This window comes from Talpa occidentalis, unplaced genomic scaffold, assembly GCF_014898055.3.
Source record: "Talpa occidentalis isolate TD23 unplaced genomic scaffold, MPIMG_talOcc4v2.1 talOcc4.8, whole genome shotgun sequence".
NCBI classification, from domain to species: domain Eukaryota; kingdom Metazoa; phylum Chordata; class Mammalia; order Eulipotyphla; family Talpidae; genus Talpa; species Talpa occidentalis.
In genome coordinates, this window is record NW_023605194.1 from 82,499,129 (window position 1) to 82,512,221 (window position 13,093).

The window sequence follows — 13,093 nt, forward strand, 5'->3', positions numbered from 1 at the left end:
GGCCGCCAGCGAGGGTCCCACATGGCACGCAGGTCTCTCTTGCCGCGCCCGCTGCTCCCCTCAGCAGTGTATTTCATTAGTCTGTCTGTTCTGCTCCCCGCTCTGGTGAATTCTCTCACCCTCCCATGCTTCTGACTATACCGAGTGCTTGTATAAATAAATAAATAAATAAATCTTTTAATAAAACAAAAAATTTTAGCTAGAAAGGACAAAGATTCAACACATACACATTTTTTTACTCAATCTAAATTAATCAAAGATTAATAGTTGAATTAATTATTTTTATGATAATGGAGACTTGCGTACCAGTAGTTGAGACAGAAAACTTAAGAGGAAAATTTTCAGGAATGGAGCAACTAATACAAAATCAGGCAGACAGAAACAGAAAGCAGAGATTAGTCATAATTGCATCTTTGTGTCTAGATGGGAATGCAAATGCAGAGATTTAGGAATGGAAGCAGTAGGATTCCCCCCAACATTTTACAGGAAGTAGTTTTGTAGAAAAAAAGACCATTAAAAAATTGAGCACTGGCAGTGTCTGGTCCAAAAAATGAAGGATTTTGATTGTGCTGTTGATTTACAATCTGTATTATTAGTCATAAGAAATATAGAAACTATTTAAGAATATTGGGAAATTCTAATAAGTATTTTCAGAGATCTATGAATGCCAAATACTTGGAATCTTAATATTTAAATTAAGATTTTGAGTCCTTCATAGGCTGGGCATAGATCTATTTTACTAGCATTAGTACAGTTCCTGATAAATCAAACACGCATCTGATATGTATTTAAAATATATTGATTGTCACATGTTAATCCTTACTGAAGTTAATGATTTTTGTTTTATTCCTTTTGGGATCTTCTGTAATGTCTTACTCCTTTATGAATCAAAAAATGAATAATTATTAGAAATATCTATTGGAGCAAATTTCAACTGCGTGGGTTTATAAAAAATAGGCTAAACCATACTAATTTCAGGCATCACTGACAATAATATTAGCTACAGCCACAATGACCCCAAAACTTAGAGATTCCAAACAGTAATAATCTCATTTCTAGTGTTCTGTGTGGCAGTTACACCCCCCAAAAAAGACCAAATCCAGTTTACAAACTTTGAGTAAAGTTGGGATCTGCTTTATATCACTCCTATTCTCCTGAGGAAAAAAATTACCCAGAGAATGGGATGTGACTCCTGCACTCTACATTAATGCACCCATTACTTGGCCAGTGCCCTTACAGCAAACTATTGGTATACAAGTGGGAAACCCCAAATTCACCCTTTTCAAACTTCTACTAAAGTCACTACGAATGTGTCATGGGTCAAAGCTAGTCACACGGCAAAGCCCAAAATTCAGTGGTAGATTATGAACACTTGCAGCAACAGCAAGACTACAGATACAAAATTCTGTCCTGGATCGGATCATAATCTACGTATGCAGCTTTAGGATTGTGTCATAAAATAAGATGCTTGCTTCTAAAATTGATCTTTCCATATGTGTTCAATTAATTTGCCGATTAAAAATACACTAAACACTCATATGTTTGATAAAATATAAATCATTGGCATCTGTCATTTCCCTTCACTTTACATTGGTCATATAGTAGACAGTAAGTGCATTTCATAGTGAGATACATAAGAGTCTCTGCTTTTAGATTTATGCCTCAGGGAAATATTTAAACTCCTCTTTATGCATAAAATAAGGATTATAATATTTCATAATGTTCTATGAATACTAATGATACATAAACCATGTGGTTTAGTGTCAGAATATTTAGTTTCTAATCTTTTTCATCTATTCCATAATAGTTTTTACAGCATTACTACTGTTTTTCAACAGCAATGATCAATAAATGCAAGTCAATCTTTATATCATGTTGGTCCTTAAGCTATGGTTAGGAAAAAAGTCTTTTTAAAAATTAAAGTTATATTCAATTTAGTATATAAGATGTAAAATTATAAATATTTGTTTCTCTTAAAATTTTCTGCTTAACAACATTGCAATCCCTTTAGTATCCTTCAACTTTCATCTAATGAAAACTGTATAAAATGATAGCCACTTGTTGGTAATATCTGAATAATGCTATTTTTGTACTTAGTTTATACCTTACAGATCAAATATGGTAATTTTATAATTGTCACAAAATAGCTTATTTTAATTAAAACTAATTGGTTACTTTTTGGGAAATGCTATTCTATTCCTGTAAGAACAAATATCTTCATCAATAGTACATTATATCCTATTTTCTCACTGTTCCTTCCTAAGCAGTTTCCCAGAAGAATTGAGGTACAAATGAATAAAATATGTGTTTATCAGAGTGAGTAAAGGGAAAATAACAATTTTCACATCTTCCTCTTTCCTTGGCAGCTGTCAGACATAGGGAGGGGTTGAGATGGCTAGAAAAAAGAATGACCCTTCAAATAATTTAGCTGAATATGTCTTGATTTTCCTGAGGCGTTTTTTTTTTTTTTAATACTACAAGTGAAAATTAAGACAGAAAATCTAAATGTATATACACTTACTTTTAATTACATGTATCATTAAAATTTAGCCATTATAGATGAGAAACTGAAAAAGTTACAACTTTCGTAGTATACTATATACCATTAATACTATTCTGATTGAAATAAGAACAAATATAAAATATGTAAAGGTTCATGTGCAAATCTGTTTGGAATTACAAATATACAACTCAAACAGCTTTAGGAAACAAAATTCTAGTAGCTACAATTCTGCAGGCTTAGAAAAATGGTGTAACAAAATAATTGGGTGGGAAAGGAAATGATAAAATTAAGGCTACAGTAATGCATATTCAGTAAATGAGAAAAGATAAACAGTCAATGTGATGTCTGCTAGTAGTTTACTACTGAGTGAAAATTAGTGTTTTAGAATGAAAAGCGAAAAACTATATTTACATTTAAAGACATGCCATTATACTTGAAAGTGAGGGAAGTCTGTTTACTACACTGAGATACTTGCCACTGTCTACTTGGTCCAATCAAAGATAATAAGTGTCCTAGTAAAGTCATCAGTTATAGTCTGTTTTGACACATCCCCATAAAACTATCTTCTTCAGCCTCTTTCAAAAAAGTATTTAAAAGTATAAAATATTAAAAGAAAACATGTATTTAAATAGGAAAAGGAATGCCTGGTGGATTCTTACTAATGCTCCTTACATATATGAGGGTTTCAATGTAGAAAAAAATGACAATATTTTTATTAGTAATTATAGAAGTTTCTAGGGAAATATTTTAAAGAAGTTCAGAGAAAGACTTTGAAAATAGCTATGGAAATATGTTGTTGAGAAACTTAATAATCCATAGTTCCTTGACTCTTTAATTTGTATCACTTTAGGCAGAATTTTTTTCATAGTTAGAGAAATAAACTAAATTATCTGCCAAGTTACTCCTAGTTTGATGATGTCCATGCACATGGAAGTTTAATTTACTGTTGGATAAAGTTGCTCAGTTTTCTCCTTATAAATCAGAGTTAAGCATTTACTTTATATGTAAACGCAAACATTATATGCAGAAGTATCAGCACAAATCCCCTAAATGTTATTATGAAGCTATAGCAATGGAACTTATGGGACACATTATTAAATGTTAAAAAAGGAATATAAGACAGTGTTATACATTAACTCTCATGAAACATTTAAAGTTGGGTTTTAAATGACTAGAGCACAAGGCTACAATAAAGAAAATGACGAGTATGCACTTTTATGAGTGTTCTGGTGGACGGCCCAGTGGGCTCACAAACTACAGTTACTAGGGCTAGGTGTTTTCCATGGCTGTCAGGAGAGCCATTTATGCTATGACTTAAAAATTTTATTAATACCTGGAGATTTTTGCATATGATTTGTGATGAGTAAATGTGAGATGAGTTAATTATAACCACTTTATTGTCAGATGCAAGAATATTATCTATAAACTGCAAAGCAAGTACATATAGAAATTAACAACCAGAGGCCTTTAAAAAAGCTGTCTACCCAGAATTCCATTAGGAAAAATTAATACAAAATTTGAAAAAAAAATGAATAAGTTAACTATTTTGACCTATAACATTACTAAACACTTTTATAGTATAAAACTTTTTAGTGATTATTAAAAATATTTCCAAACTACAATATAAATCCTATTATAAACCTAAATGTGTCTTTTACAGAGTTCTATCCTCAGTTCTACAAATCTTTTTCTTTCCTATTCTTCCTTGACTGTTTTCTGGTATTCTCACAGCAATATGCTATGTGCAGATGTTGTACTTTTAAGTTACATCTCCATGGCATTTCTAATACATTTATGCCAACTTATATCCCCCCTGCCACTGTACTAGCTTGGATTTTTCACCATCTCTAATGCACATATGAATACACAAGCACACCTTCCACTAAAGGTTCTTATATCACTGCATTTCATCTGAATTAGAGTTTTCTAACAATTTCTGATAGAGTATATGAGTTCTATATATTCAAAGTCTTCCAAGAAGAAATATTCCATTAATTTTAATATATTTTGTATAAAATTTCATTATATTCTCTACCTATTGTCTGCATTTCATTGTTATTTGTGCTTAAGATTGCAAGATACTTAAGGTTACCTTTTATTATATCATTGCATTAACTAAAGAGGTAATTATTACATGTTTGCTGAATTGACCTGAAATAGCAGACAGAAAAGTTATTTCAATTTGTCAGCTGATTAGAAGATAATTTAATAAAACAGACCTTTAACAATTTTGGTAGATTGTATCACTTAACAATATTGAAATTGAGAATTAAATTATTTGCATAGCAGTTTTTTACACATCAAGTCTATAAGCTATGCTAAGAACTGTGTCTGTGTGAGTGTGTGTATATATATATATATATATATATATATATATATATGCACGCAGGTGTTCAAGACCAGGTGTTCAAAACTCCTCAGAAAAATCAGGCATGTAATTAATCAGTGGCTATGCAATATTGCAAATACAATGAGACTTCTAGGTCTAAGATCATCTGGGAGCATATATGAGTTATTCTCTCTGTGAGGGGTAGGAAGGAACCAAGGGAAATAACAGTTGTTTCACTTATGAACTCCTGACATTTTAAATTCTTTATAAGATAAGAACCCTGCTGAAATACCCAGTAATTTTAAAGACTTCTATAAATATTACATCAGTCATCTTTAGAACATGAAATGCGAAAGCTAGTGAAAGTGGCTGCCGGGGAAAATGGGTAAATTTAGAACATGAAATGCAAAAGCTACTGAAAGGGGCTGCTGGGGAAAGGGGGTAAATAAAATAGTGAGAACTCAAAGTATATTGGAAAGAATTACTTTCCACCATACTGAAAAAAAAAAATTTGCTCAGAATCAATTAAAGACATTGTTATGGTCCCTATTGTAAACAATAAAAGATTTCCTATGAAAACTTCAATGGCATTCCTCAGAGAAATAGAACAAAGCATCCTAATAAACAAATTAATTCTGGAAAAAACAAAACAAAATAGAGGTTATGGTACTCCCTGACCTCAAACTATAATACAAAGTGATAGTTTTCTGAACATTATGTTATTAGAATAAAAACAGACACATCAATAGCATAGAATTGAGAATAGAAGTAGTTTACTGGACATCCATAGACCGAATAGTGAAAGTGCCACAAAATGGCCCATTGTCTTAACCTTAAGATACATCATACTTATAAGCCTCTGCATAGCAAAAGAAACCAACAAAATGAAAAGGTAACTCACTCATAGGAGAAAGTATTTGAATATCATGTAGCTGATAAGGGATTAATAGCCAAATATATATTTTGTATTTTTATACTGAAGTACCATTGTTTTATATCCTTGTTAGTATTTGACAGTATGGGATTTGAAAGTATAGTTTCTGTATCACTTCTACTACCAAATCACCCATAGTCCTCGACCATAGTAAATTCTGTGAAATATTTTTTAAACTCATGTAACTCAAAGAAAAAAAAATCCACCAATTAAAACATGTGTAGAGATTATCCATAGACATTTTTCCAAAGGAGGCATAAGATGGCCAAAAGATATATGAAGAGATGTTCAACATTACATACCACAGAAATGCAAATCTAAGCCATAATGAGATATCATCTCACATGATAGATTAGCTACTATTGTGTTAACTTTATCGTACGTCTTTAAGTAAACCTATTCTTCTTAATATTAAGAGCTAAATTTTGCTCAAAACTGTCATCATGATCTATGACATTTAGTCAAATATACAAACTTTTTGATGTTTCTGACAAATTTCTCCAAATATAATTCTAAATGAAATATTTTCCATATAATACTAATTGTGAGGTTTTCCAAAGGGTCCTGAAACATCTCAGATCTCTTCTCAAGAGATACTAAACAAACTAGATTTATTTATTTATACAAGCACTGGGTACAGTCAGAAGTGCGGGAGGGTGAGAGAATTCACCAGAGCCAGAGCGGGGAGCAGAGCAGGCAGGACCAAAGTACACTGCTGAGGGGAGCAGCGGGCAGCAGGAGAGGTCTGCGCGCCATGTGGGATCTTCCTCCGGTGGCCAGGAGCAGCCGGGGATTGAACCGGCGCTGTGGAGGCTGCAGGCAGTTTCACAACCTAGCGCTCAACCGCTGCACCACTGGGGAGGCCCTAAACTAATTAGATTTAAACTGCAAAGCAATAAAATGTTTTTTTGTGTGAAACAGAATCAACTGTTATCTTAATAGATAACTTACTGGAAAACATCAGAATTAGCCAATAACTCCTACAAAATTCCATAATTTTTTAAAGCAAAACATTGCATTCATCTATTTATGGTAATGTTTCTGTTTTTAACAGTTGCAGATCTCCCAGCAGACTGAGGTTCCAACCTTGGCCTCACAGTGCTTTACATTGGGCACCCTCAGGAATGCCCCAGGTGAGGACCTCTGCTTCCAGGCCACCTCAGGAGCAGAGTAGGCCCAATAATTATCAGGTGATTTCACTTAAATGTGTAATATAGAGAAACTGGATCAAGACAAACCTTAGAAGCTGGCCATTGTGTGAGGCATACAGCAGGGGAGGAGAGGGGAAGAGGTTAAAACGGGAAGGAAGAGCACAAGGGACTATGGTCATGGGTGAGAACTACAGGAACCAATCAAATATTGTCCAATATTTAACAACAATATAAGAATATAAATTTATAATTAATAAAAAATGTTGCAGATCTTAACAATTTTTGGACACCATTTCTGTGAACCTAAATTTTTATGGGAACAGACTCCTCTGACTCAGGATGATCACCGGTACTGCTTCAGTTGATCAAAAGCATCTCTTATCCGTGTCTCATTAGGTTTGAATTTTCAAGAGACTAAATGAAACCTATATTTTTTATCTTAAGCTATTAGCAATTAGGGAAAGTTATAAATAATTTAAATAAAAAGCTTTTTGAACAAAAATGAAATATCTACTTCCTTACCTTACCTGATTTCTCCAGAATTTAAAAACTTTATTTTTCATTTTTATAGTAATATAGTTATTTGTATAGGTTCAGAAAGAATCCATATTGCTTATAACAGAACAAACCTGGAAATATTGGTTAAACTGCTAAAATTTTGACCACAATGTCATATATTAGAATGTACATAGAATATGATATGACCAGACAGCTTTAAGTAGCTAAGGTTGACTTTATACAGTCAATGAAGTCCCTTGGAAAAACTGGTTTGATACTTTGTGAATAGGGTTCAACAGTCTTACCAGGTAAGCAAGAAAGTCACTTTATTATAGGAAGTTCAAGATGGTTGGGAAACCTTGAGAGGAAACCCAAATACATATGTATTGTAGGTTAATTTTGATGAGATTTTGGTATGGCTTTTGAGTCTCAAGAGGATTTTACAATCTCAATCTGAGATTCCTTACAAAAAGTTCCAGCAATGAAGTTTTAAAAGAACCTGTATGGTTAATCATAATTCCTGCTGTGTATACATGAATTTGCCTGTTCATTGAAACTAGACTTATTTTGAAAAAATAATTTTACTGTTACTCTGATAGAAATGGGGCTGATGGTAGAGAGGCAAATTTCAGTAATACACCTTCATGGATATTAGTGCTGTTAATGTTCTCTGCACTTTTGTTTTCTATATATAAACTGGACTAGATTTTAAATTATTCTAGTTTCTCCCAATATATGGCTTCACCTTTCCAAACTAATATTTTCAGTTTTTCTCCAAACCCTTTGAATTGGAATCACTAAGACTGAAAACTTTTTCCCTGAACTGAATGTAAACACCTTCACTTCATAAAAATTGCCACAATAGCTCATGTTAGGAAGTCTTCACATGAGTTTCTATGTGAGTCACTCAGAAAATTTACTTGTAAATCCAATGCCACAGAGACATTCAAACTACAAACCAGGAAAATCTAACAAATTGCTACTCCCTGCCCACACTCTATCTGAAAATGCTTCAAGTCCGGCATCTAGAAATCCTTGCCTGGCTGCCCTCAAGTCTCAAACTAGATTTATAGTCCGCTTTAATATCCACCTTTGTTTTTCTTTTGTTTCCACAAAAAATAGCTCTTATAAAATATATGATGGCTTACACCATATAGACCTGACTCTGGAAACCCAGCACTGAGAATGCAGCTGAAATTGAATCCAACTCTAACTGGACTGACCTAGTCTCTGGACCAGTGACTACATCACTGAGGTATGAAACAGTTTGCCAAGCCAGCTTTTAATATGTCAAATTTCCAAGGAGGTTTCAAAAGAGGGAAATATTGTGGGACTCTGGGTAGGTCACCCCAATATATGCCAAGTTATTATTCTGAATTTAAGTTGTTTGAGAAATAGCTGGTGCAAGAACACTAGGAACCTGTTTCTCTAAATCTCTCACAATAGATGGGTGGGCGGAGCAACATGGCGGCGAGGAGACGCTGCGAGTAAGATCTCCCATTAAAAAAAGTTAATAGGGAGGAAAAGCGGCAGGTCCCAGTGAGAACTGGGACACGGAAGATAAACGGACGACTCCAGCAAACTGCCCGAAGAAGAAAGTTGCCATAAAAGAGGACGAGAAGGGAGGGAAGCACAGAACCCTGCTCCCCTCCCCCGCCCACAAAGTCGGCACTCTCCGACCGGCAGAGAGGAGGGAAACAACAAACCAAAACGGCCAACAAGAAAAACGGACACAGCAAGCGGGACTGTGAGTGGAAAGGAACTATTGCAGCCACCACACCCCGTGAATGGGAGCTGAGGCGAACCCTGCAGGATCCGCCGCGGAGGTGAGCTCCAGGCGCCATTAAAGAGAGCCCCGCCCCCCAGGAGGAGACCAGCACCAGCACACAGCCCCGGCCGCCCGGTAAGCTTGCGGAAAGTGGCGCGGATCCAGACTGGATCGCAGCTGCCCAGGTCCCCGCGCCTGCGACCTAGGCTTGCGGGGAGACAGCGGAGGCCCTCCCTGAGTGAGCAGGAACAAGGCGCCCAGGCAGGGGAGCGGGATTCAAAAGGCGCCATTCCCGCGCCACTGATCTGGGCTACAGCCCGCGTCCTGGAACTGAGGGCTTTGGAACTGAGACCCGGGGCACGAAATTAGGGGCGTGAGTTCCCCACGACGGTGGGGCACAAGGCAGACACAGCACCCCAAAGCCGTTGAGGTGTACCCTACCATCCCCGCTCTGCTCCCTGTCCCACGGGGTGGAAAATCAGCTCCCCAAGGGCTCTAGGAGAGATCTCTGGCGCCACCTAGCGACTTGACCCCAGCAGAGGCTCCTGAAGGAGCTAGTGGCCAGCTGGGGAGTTAGCCCACACCTGGCTCCTTCCGAACAAGTAGTCTGAGCCCACAGGGAGAGCGAGCACCCACAGCCGGGGCAGACCAGGAGCGCAGAAGAGTGTGCCTGAGACCAGACGCGCAGGGAGTGTGTCCCACATCACCATTTTAGAACAGGGACATTTCTTCAGTAAAGACTACCTGCAGAAGGCTTCCTCAGGAGCCAGAGGTGAGCGGGGGAAGTTCGCCCACGCCAGACCCCCTCTGGCCTGCAGTCCAAGCCCAGAGGGGAGCAGGAACCCACCGCCGGGGCAGACCAGGCGCACAGGGGAGTGTGTCCCCACATCGGCATTTTAGAACAGGGACTTTTCTCCATTAAAGGCTGCTTGAAACTGACAGATGACTCCTGGAAGAACCAGAGGGGAACAGAGAAGCCCACCCAAGATGCCGGCCAGTCCCAACAACACAGTGTCCCAACGCATACGGCAAATTAGAAAACAGACAGTAGGGAGGAGAAGAACCACACGCAACCTAGCAACTCTCCAGAGAAAAAGCACACCACAAAAAGAAAGCCAGCCCCCAGATTGCAAAGACAATAACTTGGAAGAATTTCTGAGCCTTCCAGAAAGAGAATTTAAAATTGCCGTGATTAAAAAACTGACAGAAGTCATAAAGGAAAACAATGATAAGGGAAAAATAATGAACGATCAGAAGAATGCAATTGAGTCCCTAGAGAGGGAAAACAATGGTCAGAAGAAAGAAATTGAGTCCCTAAAGAGGGAAGTAAAAGAAATGCAGGAGATCAAAGAATTAATGGAAGAACTAAAGAATTCTGGGAAAAGCAATGAAAGCAGAATAGATGAAATGGAAGAACGAATAAGTAATCTTGAAGACACAGAAATAAAAAGAACCAAAACAGAAAAGGAAAGAGAAGTACGAAGGAAAAAGAACGAAGAAAGTCTTCGGGACTATCTGACTCCATGAGGAAAGGAAATATAAGAGTTATAGGAATACCAGAAGGAGAGGAGAGAGATGTAGGAACAGAGAAAATATTCAAAGAGATAATTGAAGAGAACTTCCCAAATGTGAAGAAGGGATGAAAATTGATATACAAGAAGCAAGAAGAACACCAAACTTCCACGATGAAAGGAAAAATACAGCAAGACACATAATAGTAAAGCTCCCAAGAATCCAGGACAAGGAAAAAATAATGAAGCTGGCAAGAGGGAAGAAACAGATAACATTCAAAGGAAAACCAATCAGGCTGACATCAGACTTCTCCGAAGAAACACTACGGGCAAGGAGAGAGTGGAGGGACATAGTCAACAGACTCCAAGAAAACAGATGCCAACCAAGAATACTCTATCCCGCAAAGCTCTCCTTCCTCTTTGAAGAAAGAATATGGACCTTCCCAGACAAACAGAAACTCCGGAATTTCATTGCAACTAAACCCCCACTCCAAAAAATACTACAAGGAGTCCTAAAGCCAGAACCTCAGAGGGACGAATAACAATGAAAGAAGGCCAAAAAAAAAAAAAAAAAGTTATTAAAAGAATAAATAAATAAAATCAAAGGAAAGACAAACACAATGGCAAATACAGATGTTAACATATCAATATTAACTCTAAATGTAAATGGACTAAACTCTTCAATAAAAAGACACAGAGTGGCAGCCTGGATTAAGAAACAAAACCCAACCTTTTGCTGTCTCCAGGAAATACATTTAGCTACAAAAGATAAAAATAGGCTCAAAGTTAAAGGATGGAAAACAATCCTACAAGCAAATGGACCAAAAAAGAAAGCAGGAACAGCTATACTTATATCAGATAAAACAGATTTCAAACTCAAAAAGATAAAAAGAGACCCCAATGGTCACTACATTATGATCAAGGGGACAATACTTCAAGAAGAAATAACACTCATTAACATATACTCACCAAACGAAGGAGCACCAAAATATATCAGACAACTGTTGTCCTCTCTGAAAACAGACATCAGAGAAAACACATACGTAGTGGGAGACTTCAACACACCACTATCAACAATGGATAGATCAACAAGACAAAAAATAAGTAAAGAAACCAAAGCTCTAAATAAGGACCTAGAGCAATTAGGCTTAACAGACATCTATAGAACACTAAACCCCAAAAAAACGGAGTACACATTTTTCTCAAGCGCACACGGATCATTCTCCAGGATCGATCACATACTGGGGCACAAGACAAACATCAACAGATACACCAAGATTGAAATCATATCAACCATCTTTTCTGACCATGAAGGCATCAAACTAGAAATAAACCATAAAAAGAAGGCAAGGAACTTTCCTACCTCATGGAGATTAAAAACCACACTACTGGAAGACCATTGGACTAATGAGGAGATCAAAGAAGAAATTAAAAAATTTTTTGAATTGAACGACAAGGAGGACACTAATATCCTAAATGTATGGGATGCAGCAAAAGCAGTAATAAGAGGAAAATATATAGCAATAGAAGCTCACATCAAGAAACAAGAAAGAACGCAAAGAAACAACCTCATCTCGAAGCTCAAAGATCTAGAAAAAGAACAACAAAAAAACCCCAAAACCAGTAGAAGAAAAGAAATAATAAAAACCAAAGCAGAAATAAATGAAATTGAAACTAAAAAAACAATCCAAAAGATCAATGAAACCAAGAGCTGGTTCTTTGAAAAAATCAATAAAATAGACAAACCCCTAGCCAGGCTCACAAAGGAAAAAAGGGAGAAAGCACAAATAAACAGGATCATCAATGAAAGAGGAGAAATCACAACGGACACAGCAGAAATCAAAAGAATAATCAGTAACTACTATGAACAGTTATATGGAAACAAGTTTAACAATCTAGAGGAGATGGACAAATTCCTACAACTCTACAATCACCCAAAGCTAGATAAAGAAGAAAAGAACACCTAAACAGCCCAATTACAAGCAGCGAAATTGAAATGGTAATCAAAAACCTCCCCAAAAACAAAAGCCCAGGACCTGATGGATTTACAAATGAATTCTACCAAACATTCAGAGACGAATTAGTGCCTATCTTTCACAAACTCTTCCAAAAAATTGAGAAGGGACAATACCAAACACGTTTTATGAAGCCAACATTACACTAATACCAAAACCGAACAAGGACAACACAAAAAAGGAAAACTACAGGCCAATCTCCCTAATGAACACTGATGCAAAAATCCTCAATAAAATTTTAGCTATCAGAATCCAACAATGTATCCATAAGATAATTCACCACGACCAAGTTGGATTCATTCCAGGGGCACAAGGATGGTTTAACATCCGAAAATCAATCAACGTTATCCAACACATCAACAAAAAGAAATATAAAAACCATAT

At 36.6% G+C, this 13,093-nt stretch overlaps 2 long non-coding RNA genes across 2 annotated transcripts in view; one reads left to right on the forward strand and one right to left on the reverse strand.

Moving 5' to 3' along the window:
- LOC129145057 (uncharacterized) overlaps nt 1-13,093 on the forward strand; it is a 188,335-nt gene that overhangs the window by 131,941 nt on the left and 43,301 nt on the right. The window contains exons 3-4 of the long non-coding RNA XR_008550091.1: nt 6,821-6,899; nt 8,538-8,670. This is a non-coding gene — a long non-coding RNA (uncharacterized LOC129145057). The remainder of the gene's footprint in view (nt 1-6,820; nt 6,900-8,537; nt 8,671-13,093) is intronic.
- LOC129145058 (uncharacterized) overlaps nt 1-13,093 on the reverse strand; it is a 64,887-nt gene that overhangs the window by 6,899 nt on the left and 44,895 nt on the right. The window lies entirely within an intron of this gene.